Raw genomic sequence first — 12,419 nt, 5'->3', positions numbered from 1 at the left:
TTTCTGGTAGTTATGTTTGTAAATATGCTTCTCCCAGAATAATTGTTTGGTTATTTTAAGTACTAAAATTAAACTATAGGTAATCCATTCATTAGACATTTTACAGTGTCCAGTATAGATTGATTGGGTCTAGGTTTTTACCTTCAACAGGTTCATAATAGCAAGGCATCATGGCCTTATACTAGCTATTAGTAAACATTCTGCAGTATGTTATGTGCATATTTTGTCCATAAGTTTGGATGGACATGATTATATGTTGTAAATATGGTTTATTTGAAAAAAATACATTAAGTTGGTATATTATAGAGTAGCACGTATTATATGCTCCACTTATATAGTATGATACAATACACATGGGCTCTAATTACATTAGTTTTGTCCCTAATATCTTTTATAAGATTTTATTATGTTCTGAACTATGTTTAGCAGGACTGTCCGAGGAGGATTGGGTAGGATGGTGTTATTTGTAATTTTGCATGTTTTAGCACTAGCACTTTCACTATGTTTCACGTGTGGGGTCACTTTTTTCATAGCCCACGTCTAATTCTCGGACAGTTCAGATAATGCATTATAGTAATCCTCCATGGGGAAGCAGGGATGGACCTTGCCAATTACTATTGGCAGGTACCACTCAGTCACTGGCACTTAGGTACACGATCGAGCCCCCCTAGAGCTGCTCGCAGCCCGCGGAAAGATATTCCATTGGAGGCTATGTTCTGTTTAGATTCGTTGCTTGGCAACGACGCACATGCGTCATCACACGCAGTCACGTGGTGGCACTGAATCACTTCCGGGTTTCGGATTTTCGAGCGGGAGCTTTGGTCACACACACCGTTTAGGTAAGTGATTATTAGTAAATACCTATATATATGCATGGTTGTACACTGTAAGATTGATCTTGAAAAAGACCCTATAGGGGTCGAAACGTCGATTTGATATTTTCACATGGAATTCACTTCTTAAAAATAAAGTAAGTCTTTGAAAAAAAGTCCTGTGAGTGCACCTTATTACATTGGAATATATATATATATATATATATATATATATATATATATATATAGTGCACACAAAGGTCTTCCATAATAGTGATATTTATTCAAATGCAAAAATGTATGTCTGCCTTGATCGACCCGTTCGTGGCTTTTTCAATATCAATAATACAGTGATGCGTACACTAATAAATAGCTAACAGTGAAAAGAAACTTACCAATCCAGTGCGGGTGGCTCTAGATCCCATCTAAACCCAGAAGTGCACAAGCGGGACATGTGACCAACGTGAGAAACATGATGACGTGTAGCAGCCTCATACTGCATATGTGGTTGCTAGATGATGAATCCACAGAACAAAAGTGATTGCCTAATCCCCAGTGCATAAAATAAAATAAATATGGAGGATGTGCTGATTGAAAAGGTTAACGGCAGGCTGAGGTGTTCATCCCTAGTGAAAGTGTCACCAAATAAAAAATAATCAGTCACAAGCTAGTAAAAAGCTGTGACTACACTACAACAAAATCGTGAGGGTGACGGGGAATCCCAGAGTCTGCAACATATTAACAAGGAAACACCAGTGTAATACCTTCACATAAAGTCCCCAATGGTGTAAACCTGTATCCACAGATGCAGTAACCATACTAACCAATATATGAGCGTAATTCTAAATAAATGAAAAAAAGTCAATCTTTAGCAAATATGGTTGCTTAGTTCCGATCTGATAACACATTTGCACATATACAATATATGCCTATATAATGCTGATTTCAACAATTATAATAGAATTAAAAACATATAATTCATAATAAGGTATTAAGCTAAATAAAAAAAAAAAACACTATCCTAAATCTTACATGAAAATAGAATAAGTGATGCATTCATTTAAAGTCCTTTCGTTCCAACTGTGTCCAAATGATGGATCCAAAAAGCTTCTATTTGACGGAGTAATTTGGATCTGTCTCCTCCAACTGGCAAAAGGTAGGATGTGGTTGATGGCCATAAATCGCAGGGCGGGAAGTCTGTGTTGGGCTGATGGAATATGTTTGGACACAGGTTTATTCGTATGCTGATCTCTGAAGGCAGTTGTAATCCCTGAACAGCGTCCTCTAATGTGGTCCCTCAGCGTTAGGTCTGTCTTTCCGACATACGAACGTCCACAAGAACAGGAACTTTAAAAGGGAATTAGATGACCCTGTTGGGGATTACAACTGCCTTCAGAGACTAACATACGGATAAACCTGTGACCAAACATTTTCTCTCAGCCCAACACAGACTTCCCATTGACCACATCCCACCATATAATATATATAAGGATATACAGTTGTAATCAAAATTATTCAACCCTCATTTAAAATCAGGTTTATTGTCAACATTTACAGACCTTTAGCTGTTTGCAATGAACAAATCAGACAAACGTAATTGAAATAGCACAACACGAATGCTTCAAGTGGTTTCCCCAAATTCAACTGAAAATGCAACTTATGTTGACTTGTGGCAGTGTAGGACAATATGAGCATGATGTATAGAACTTAAAAACACATCAAGGAAGGACAATATGCAAATAAAAGTGAAAATGTACCACTCTGGCAGAAAAGGAAACAAATTAACACAACATTGCAGCATAACAGCACTTACAAATGAGATAGCAGCAACCAATAAAATAATGTGATACAAGACAAAACAAAATGAACAGTTCGCTAATTGAAATATGAAGCTGTCTATTAATGTGCCAATAATTCATCATAGCCAAATTATGTAATTATCTACCACCACACTGCATCACAACCATATATTTGTACAGGTAACAAGGAAATGAAATGCTAAATTAACATGTCGGTGAGAAGTGTCAGAGAAGAAAGCTTGACAAAATCCAGAACGACAGTATTAACAGCGTTATAGAGGCATATCCACTACAACAAACTGTCATTAAATTACTTAGACCACAACTCTAAACACAAAAAACACATCCTTATGCCAATTGTTGTTGCATACGTTTCTGAATATAGTTGTCCAATAAGCGTCTGAGGTCCATATTAAAATGCACCCTGGTTAGCTATGCCATTAATTTAATATAAACAGCTAATAATAGGGAACAGTAAAGCCAGAAAGTGAGCAAGGAGGTACAAACTGTATAAACACAAATAACAAATGTCTCAAAGGATTTTATAGAAAATAAGTAACATTACAATACTTTTTGATTGCCAGCTGGAAATTGAGTTGAGAATGTTACTAAACAGTCACCTGCCACTACTATTAAAATTACTGTAATAACAGCAATGAACAATAACCTACAATAAAATATACGACGGACCGCCTGGGTGCGTCCACCAATCGCTGCTTCCTAGCAACACTGAGTACTCCTAAGCACTCCACCATACACCATAACCACCGTAAACCCCCAGCCAGCGTTACAGCTTGGTTGGGGTCTTGCTGTACCCCACCCACCCTGGACCCAAGGCCAGGATTCAACTTCTTACAAGAGCAAGTGTTGTAATCCAAGGGAGTATAGTGATTATAGCAAGCCCTAGAGTAAATATAGCTGTCCCCTCCAGACGAGGCTCTATGTTGAGGGTGAAGAGGAACTGTTTAATGGAGGCCACAACTGGCCTTATATGCAGGTCCCCATGCAAAGGGTTTACTATAACATATGACAGGGGCATTCCCCACTGGACCTGAGAGGGGACTATGGCAAAGTACACACTGTAATTACATTGGCTCTCAGGTCCAGGACACTCCCACTCAAAACAGGGTAATCCCTCCCCTGTGCCGGAGAGATAAATGAGTCAGCTGAGTCTATGCCCCTCGTTTGGGAGCTTGCTCCCACTGAACGTCCTTCAATTCCCACACGTTTTACCAAACTTCGATGGAAGTGGAAGTTCTAGCGGTGCATTTGAGTTATCCACTCGACGGCCAAACACAGCTCTATGCATTTGCGGCTAAAGATGGCCGCTGCCACGTGTTCGGCAATACGAACGATGACCACCCAGCCGATCACCAATTAAGTTGGGGTTTAGAGGTGTTAATAGGGTTAATGAGCTGCACATTCCACTTATGGGTGGTCCAACTGTTCGGGAGTTTGTTCGGTAGCTGAACAGAATAAGTACAATCCATTCGGGACATCTCATGTACCGAACATGGTGATTTAAAAGGCACGGACAGAGCCTTTGAACAGTTCTAAACCAGGAGCCATAGTCTGAGGTAAGAGACTGGCCAGCAGGCCCCTCAGTAGAATAATAAAGCCTTAAAGGAACATTCTAGTGTTACGAATACGAACATGTATTTCTAATGCTTGATTGTTATACTAAATAGTTAATTATGCAGCCACCACCCCAGAAGTTATGAAATGAGGCAAGTAAAAGTCTTTATTTTCCCCAGCATGCCAGTCTTGTCAGCCAACCTCTCCTCTGCTGGCTGAGCCCAGCAATACTGATGAGCCAGTCCAGTGCTTCCCATTGGGTGGCTAGTGCGTATGAGTGTCAATTGCTTCACTGCGCTAGTCAGCATCTCCTCATAGAGATGTATTAACTTAATGCATCTCTATGGGGAGCATTTAAAGTTATCATGCAAATTGTGCAGATGCCGAGCATCAGTTCTGCAATCTTTGCAGGATCCTAACCAGAAAGTCCCTCGTGTGGCTGAGCCAGCAGGGACAATCTCTTTGCCCTAGAACTACTACATCAAGCTGTAGTGGTTCTGGTGCCTAGAGTGACGCTTTAATTGGAGGCAGATGTATTTATGTGCCCCACTGGCATTTGATTGCCCAAATTTAAATCTATGGCTGAAAGGATGAACATCGTAGAACTCCAATAATATTTATTCTAGGATTTTTCTGATTGACTTCCATGTATGGAAAAATGGATGAACATTTTAGGGTCATCATTTTTAATTTAGGAAAAAAAAAGTATGTAATTCTCCCAGTTAACAGCTTTTGGCAATGTACGTATAATATACATTATTCTACAATCTTCTACTTTTCAAAGGTTAGGAAAATTTCCCCAACTAATAATTTTTATAGGTTAAAATGGTAGGTAGAGATACAATACATTTTCTAGGGGTTTGAGAACACTGGTCACTCAAGTAGGAGGTCCTGAACATCTTAAATATATATAGAAATATATAAACCGTAAACTTCAGCATGACAGAAAATGGTTTGCCCAAATATATTTTGGGTTTCATTTATTTAGTCCCTCACCTGAGGCATTGGGTGAGGAGTTGATTTAGAAAGAGGCGAGGAGCAGAGCTTCTATTTTTAAATAAACAAATTATAATAAGGGATCTGGTATGACATCAAATCTGAGCAAGGTACTTTTGGAAAACCCCAAGTTTATAATCAAGATGCAGAACCCAAGTCCATTGTGGAACCTTAACTACTTTGATTTACATGACCTGGATGGCACATCACAACTATCTTTGCAGAGGACCCCTACTATTCATCGTATTGCAGATTTATTACTGTAGCATCCTTGGTCATTTGGGAGCCTGGACAATGGTTACTGGATTTGCCTTTCTACTGCAGGCTTTGCTTTTTACAGTTTGGTGTTATGGACTAGTGAAGGGATTTGCTGCAACCTTAGTGGTTTTGTTTTGGAAGATGTCAGGATAATATCTCGTTTTTATTCATTTTACAATTGTTTTTATCAGCCTTGTGTTTATATTAAATAAATTCCATTGTGATCATTTCAGATACCGATTTTCTATTTGTTTCTTGTGTTTGTATTATATTTTATTTTGTTGTATTATTTTCTCATCAAATGGATACACCTTTACAATAGGATTGTTGTGAATTACTTTTGAATCATCTTTGTGTTATTCATAATACAATTCATATTGTATTTCTATTGCCCTATGTTGCATGACTATTTCTTGTGCAATTTAAAGGTAGGGAGGAATTTATTCTTTACATGAATCCTGGTGATTTCAATAGTCTTGCAGATTGTAGATATCTTACATTATATGATTATTATTATTTTGAGGTGGGGGAGAAAAAGAGGGATTATGTACAGTTTCAAGCAGTGTTTTAGGTTTTAAATTGTTAAGCATTGTTACTCATCATGTCTGTGTGCTTTATATCAATTCTTGTAATGCAGAAAATATTCAGAGATATAAAGAGAGCATTATTCCGATAATGTTTGGAGCTGTCAATGATTGAGTTGGATCGGGGTTTCCTTGACAGCAAGTTTGCTTTCATAGTGGCCAGGGGACATTGTTAGTGAGCTCTTGGTGTATGACTGAAAGTTTTAGAAAAAAAACATGAAGAACAAATGGACAAGACCAAAGAGAAGAGTGCATGGAGGAGGAAGAACAAGACGCAATGTTAAAGCAGTGATTATACAATGCAGCATTCTCTCTATACCACACTCAAACACCCAGGGAATGACTCACAAAGTCTTCCATGAAATGATCAAATCCACCTTAAATCGGAGAACATTACACAGAGAGCAGGGGCAGTTTGTTAGAGATTGGGGAGATGTAACAAATCTGTGGGTGTTTATTACGCACCTTACAATGTTTATATCTGCTGGCATGTCCTGTTTATTCCATCAATTTGAGAAGGAATAAAATAAACATGAAATGTTTAAAGGAAAACTGTCAATTATTTTTATTATTTAAAATATAAAATATTATAAAAGGTCGCTAGCACTCATTTCATTTTTTTATATATATTACAAATGCGTAAATACCTATTCTAGTTTACCCTTCTTTAGGAGGACAGTCCCCTATGGTTGGAGCACTGATTACAAGCAAAAACCATGATAGTAATTAAAGGAACATGCCATGCATGCTGTAGTGGTTATGGTGGCAGGAGTAGCCTGGAGCAGCTACGATAGAAAGGTGTCAGAAAACATAGTGCATCGAAGTCCAGCCGAATGACCACTGCCTACCACCAAAAGTGCCTTCATTAAGGACATGAGCATCAGAACTGGACCATGGAGCAACGAATGAAAGTTGCCTGGTCTGATGAACCATGTTTTCTTTTCCATCAGGTGGATGGAGGGAGCATGTGCGCCATTTACCTGGGGATGACAGTGGCTTGACAAAGAACCATATGGGTCAAAACATTTCTGGTTTCACTGTGTTCCAAATAAATATACCCTTTTGAGCATTGGAGTGCCCTTTTGAGCATTGGACATCTATCTTCTACATGCTCCCTGATGGTAGGGGCTCTCCGCAGGATAATGCACTCTGCCACAATGCAAAAATTGCTCAGGAATGGTTTGAGGAACATGACAAAGTTCAAGGTGTTGCTTTGACCTTTCAAGTTCCCCAAATCTCAATCCAATTGAACATCTGTAGGATGTGCAGGAACAACAAACTCAATCCATGGAGGCCCCGGCAACTTGCAGGACTTAACGAATCTACTGTTAATGTCTTGGTGCCAGATACCACAGGAAATGTTCAGAGGTCTTGTGGAGTTTTTTTGGCAGTACAAGGAGAACCTACATGATACTAGGCAGGTTTTTAATTTTGTGGTTGATCAGTGTATACTCACAAGTGTAAAAACACTGATCCTACTATGTGAACTGTGAAAATATTTCATACTTGTCCACTACTTCCCAAACTATTTCTATACATCAGAAACATGTTTCTATAAGTACAGAACACAACATCTTGGTTTATGAGATAAAATCAAGCTATCCCCATTTTTACCCCTACCGTACATGCATAACTTATCCAGAGAAGGACAATCTTATGCCGAATATTAGATCTGGTTAGAAAATTCTACCTAAATGATAACAATATAAAAAGACAAAATACAGAAGATGCAACAACAACAAAAAAAAATGTTGGACTTCTCCAGCTTTGGATCTAACTAATAATATACACTAATCATTTACTGCACCAGCCAAGCAATCCAATGTGACATCCACATAGAATGAGAAAGCTTTCCCCATCGTGGTACCTCTGACTTCCTAACCCGACTAAACCTACCCAAGCTCCATACAACAGCTACTGCGGAACTCTCAACACCGATCACCACGGACGAAATTAACCTAGCCATATCCTCCCTAAAAAGTAACAAAGCCCCAGGCCCAGACGGATATGAGGGGAGCTACAATAAAACCTTCCGAGAGGAACTGCTCCCGCACATGGAAACCCTATTTCAGGACCTAATGCATGGAGCAGCCCCCGCTAAAGACATGACACAGGCACACATTATACTCCTGCCCAAACCAGACAAAGATCACACCCAACCGGAGGCCTATAGACCAATATCGCTCATCAATCATGACAGCAAAATACTGGCCAAGATATTGTCAACTCGACTCAACCCGTACCTGACACAATTGGTCCACGCAGACCAGGTAGGGTTCATCCCCAACAGACAACTATTCGAAAATACCAGACGAAACATAGACACAATCTGGACACTTACCACAGCCAAAACGCCGTCCTTAATTCTCTCCCTAGACGCTGAAAAAGCGTTTGACCGGGTGAGTTGGCCTTACATGTTCACGCTATTGGAACACATAAACATACCCCTCTCATACATTACAGCAGTGCGAGCTCTATACACAAATGTCACCGCACAAATAAAGATATCAGGAGCCCACAGTCCACACTTCGATATACGCAATGGCACCCGTCAAGGATGCCCGCTCTCTCCACTACTGTTTGTGCTCACACTAGAACCCCTCCTCCAGGCAATTAGGGAACACCCTGAAATAACAGGAGCTATGATTGGGAACCAAGAATTCCTGGTCTCGGGGTACGCCAACGATGTACTCCTCACCATGACTGACCCCATTCCCTCCATGCAAGCGCTACTGCCCCTCCTCCGGACATACGGCGAGTTATCAGGATATAAAGTTAACATGGAAAAATCCAGCGCTCTCCCGTTACACCTTACACAATCGACCATTCATCAAATTATGGTAGAGCACCACATCCGCATTTCACCCACCTCACTCACGTACCTCGGTATAAAACTACCGGCGGACCCCACAGTGCTCCACAACCTAAACTATACTCCGCTTATAGCCAAACTCATAGCAGATATAGAGACCTGGACGGAAAAAACAATATCGTGGATCGGGAGGATACATTCGATCAAGATGAATGTCCTACCCCGTATCCTGTTTCTATTCCAAGCTCTGCCCACACCAGTCACGAAACAAGACCTAATACCACTCCAGTGGACAATAGACCGCTTCATATGGCAAAACAGGAGGCACAGAGTAGCCCGCAACATACTCTATCGCCCCAAAACGAGAGGAGGCCTAGGCCTCCCCCACCTCTACTTTTACTATTTAGCAGCCCAAATGACACAAATAGCGATGTGGCATACCCCCCCAGACACTAGAAGATGGGTTGACCTGGAATCGTTACTCATGCAGTCAGATCTCCCTCAATTCTACATTTGGACACCCAGGGAACTCAAGGCACTTCCAAGAACATCATGCCCAGCCATCACTAACTCTATTCAATTGTGGGACAAAATAGCCATAAAATACGGATTCACTTCCGCCACCTCCCCCCTCACCCCCATACTAAGAAACAGGGCCTTTGCCCCGGGTATGCGACCGTGGGACTTTAAAGGCCTTGAGAGAGCGGGTCTACAAAGGGTCCACCAACTGTACGTTGGAGATACAATAGGTCCCTTTGCGGACCTACAAACCAGAACTACCCTAACCCCAGCAGACTTTTTTGGGTACATTCAACTGAGGAACTACGCCAACCTAGGGACCGTGAAAACAGCCGCCAAAACCAAGCAGACCTTCTTTGAAAGAATCTGCCACGCAGAACGATACCAACGGGGTATGATCTCTCAGTTATACTCCCACCTCTGCTCCTCTACCCAAGAATGGGGACCCCTCCACTACACTGACAAATGGGAATCAGATTTAGGGGAAACCTTAGAAGGCACCGACTGGCAGGACATATGGGAGGCAAACACTAAAACCTCAATATGCGTTACGATGCAGGAACAGTCCTATAAAACAATGTTCCGGTGGTACACCACCCCGGTGCAACTGTACCACATGAACAAGATACCCAATGATCTCTGCTGGCGCAACTGCGGAGAAAAAGGGACTTATATTCACATGTGGTGGAGTTGCCCCAAAATTAAACCTTACTGGAAGGCAATCCAATCATTAATCTCCCAAGTTATGGATAGACACATCACGATAGACCCATGGACGTTCCTCCTGGCCAGGCCGGTAGAGGACTGGCCCATATCAGACCTACGCCTGCTTAACAAACTCACCCTAGCAGCCAGAAGGGCCTTGGCCCAAACGTGGTTAAGGCCAGACGTCCCCCCGGTGTCCGCAGTTATTAACAAGATCAAGGACTGTCACCTCATGGACGAACTTACGGCCAGAGTTCGTGGCTCCACCAAAGCCTTTACCAAGATCTGGGAACCCTGGGAAAATTACATTAACAGTTGAGTCCTATAACCAGACCAGACGTACTCCTATACAAGAACGGACAACCAGGATGCTTCCCCCCCCCCCCCTCCCCTCCACCCACCACTGGTCCGGGTTTACCGGTACCCCGGCCCATGATCACCTTCTATGTTTACAAAGTTAAGTCTATGTTTTATTTTTCTTATTTTCTTGATTGTACTATGTTTTAAAAACAAAAAACCTGACAGAAAGAAACAGTACAAGTTGAAAGCTTACATAGTGGCATCTATACCTAACAACATACTCTCTGCTTTCTGTATTAATGCGAAACCATTGTAAAATACAAATCATGGCTTCTGCGTAAGCCTATGTACTGCTCATATACCTGTTTCTCCTTTTCTGTCATTGAAAATAAAGAATTACAAAAAAAAAAAAAAAAAAAGAATGAGAAAGCTTTATAAGGAAACAAAGGCTGACAATGCTGTCCAAGGTGCTGAAAGTGGTGATAAACTATTCAAAGCTGACATACCGTATATACTCGTGTATAAGCCGACTTTTTCAGCACATTTTTTATGCTGAAAAAGCTCCCCTCGGCTTATACTCGAGTGAGTTTCACCGGGACTAAATGCATGTTCTCCAGCCAGCTCCCCCTCACACGGCGCAGAGTTCCCGCAGTCCCCAATCCATGTCCTATGTGTAACAGACACTCCCACAGCAGCTCGATTCACTCCTTGCTCTGATCACAAGTTGGTTCCCCATGGAGGAGTCTGCAGCCAGTGTTCTATCAGATTTTCTCCTACCTGTACTTCTGCGCCTGTGCGGTGCGGTACACCCCCTCCCCCAGCTGGGTATAGCATTTTGACAAGGTATTTGAATCTGCTAGAACACCGGCTCGGGCAAAGCCACCTCTGGCTCCAGGAGTGCTGGCAAAGGGAGCTGCGATGGAGGAGTCGCCAGCCCCAGCTCGGGTTGCCTTGGGCTACCAGTATGTGGCCACAACTCGCCCACCCGCCTGATACCGCAGTCTGAGTACAAGTTGGAGGACTTTGATACTGTAGCTACTGTGGGTGAGTCCTGATCTGGCTTCCCAATCACACTGTCACTTATCATTATAAGAAAAAGACAAGTTTGGGCAAACCAAGTGACTGAGCATGATGGTCATTGCATTCCATATTCTGGTTTACTGATTCTTTTCTTAGCATTCTGGATAGGCTTGGCTGTCCAGCTTGCTGAGAATCCTGTGACGTGTAGTCTTTAACATCTGTAACAGCAAGAGAACCCTAGTCAGATACAGCTGTATTGTACAAAGGTTTGTGAACTACAAGCATCAAATAAGGATGGGATCCACAACCTGAACATGGTTAGACATGTAGCCCACAATGACTTACGTTCCAGCTTCTTGTAATCTACCAGTGTGGTCAGTGACATATGATGTAGCATGCTGAACTCCCCAAGGCTTATATTAGCACAGCTGTAGGGACCTCAAAACAATCAAAGTTAATATTGCCTATTTTTATTTTTGAAATTTACCAGTAGCTGCTGCATTTCCCACCCTAGGCTTATACTCGAGTCAAAAATTTCCAATTTTTTTTGTGGTAAAATTAGGTGTCTCCCCTTATATTCGGGTCGGCTTATACTCGAGTATATACGGTATATGAAAACATGAATTCTATATAAACTACTACTAATAAACCAGACATATAAACTACTACTATAAACCAGACAAAAAGGGCAATTACAAAAAATCTTTGAGTATTAAACCTTAAGAATAAATTCTATTTATGCAGTCCTAAAGAAGTTAGTTATACAGTTGTAAAGAAGAGTGGGACAAAATTCCTACGTAACAATTAAGGCTGATAAAGTCGTGCCAATAACAATTACTTCACGTTATTGCTGCTAGAGGTGGTTCTACAAGCTACTGAATTATAAAGTATACTTTGTTTTTCTCACATGGCTTCTCCATTTTGGCTTTATTTTGATTAAATAAATAATTTTCTCTCCAAACTAACAAGCTGCTAAAACTTCAGCATTTATAGAGGTTGTCACACTTCCTGGTGATCAATTAATCGAGGGTATTTGATT

Source organism: Pelobates fuscus, chromosome 10 (genome assembly GCF_036172605.1).
Source record: "Pelobates fuscus isolate aPelFus1 chromosome 10, aPelFus1.pri, whole genome shotgun sequence".
Taxonomy (NCBI): Eukaryota; Metazoa; Chordata; class Amphibia; order Anura; family Pelobatidae; genus Pelobates; species Pelobates fuscus.
This window is presented reverse-complemented; position numbering follows the sequence as displayed.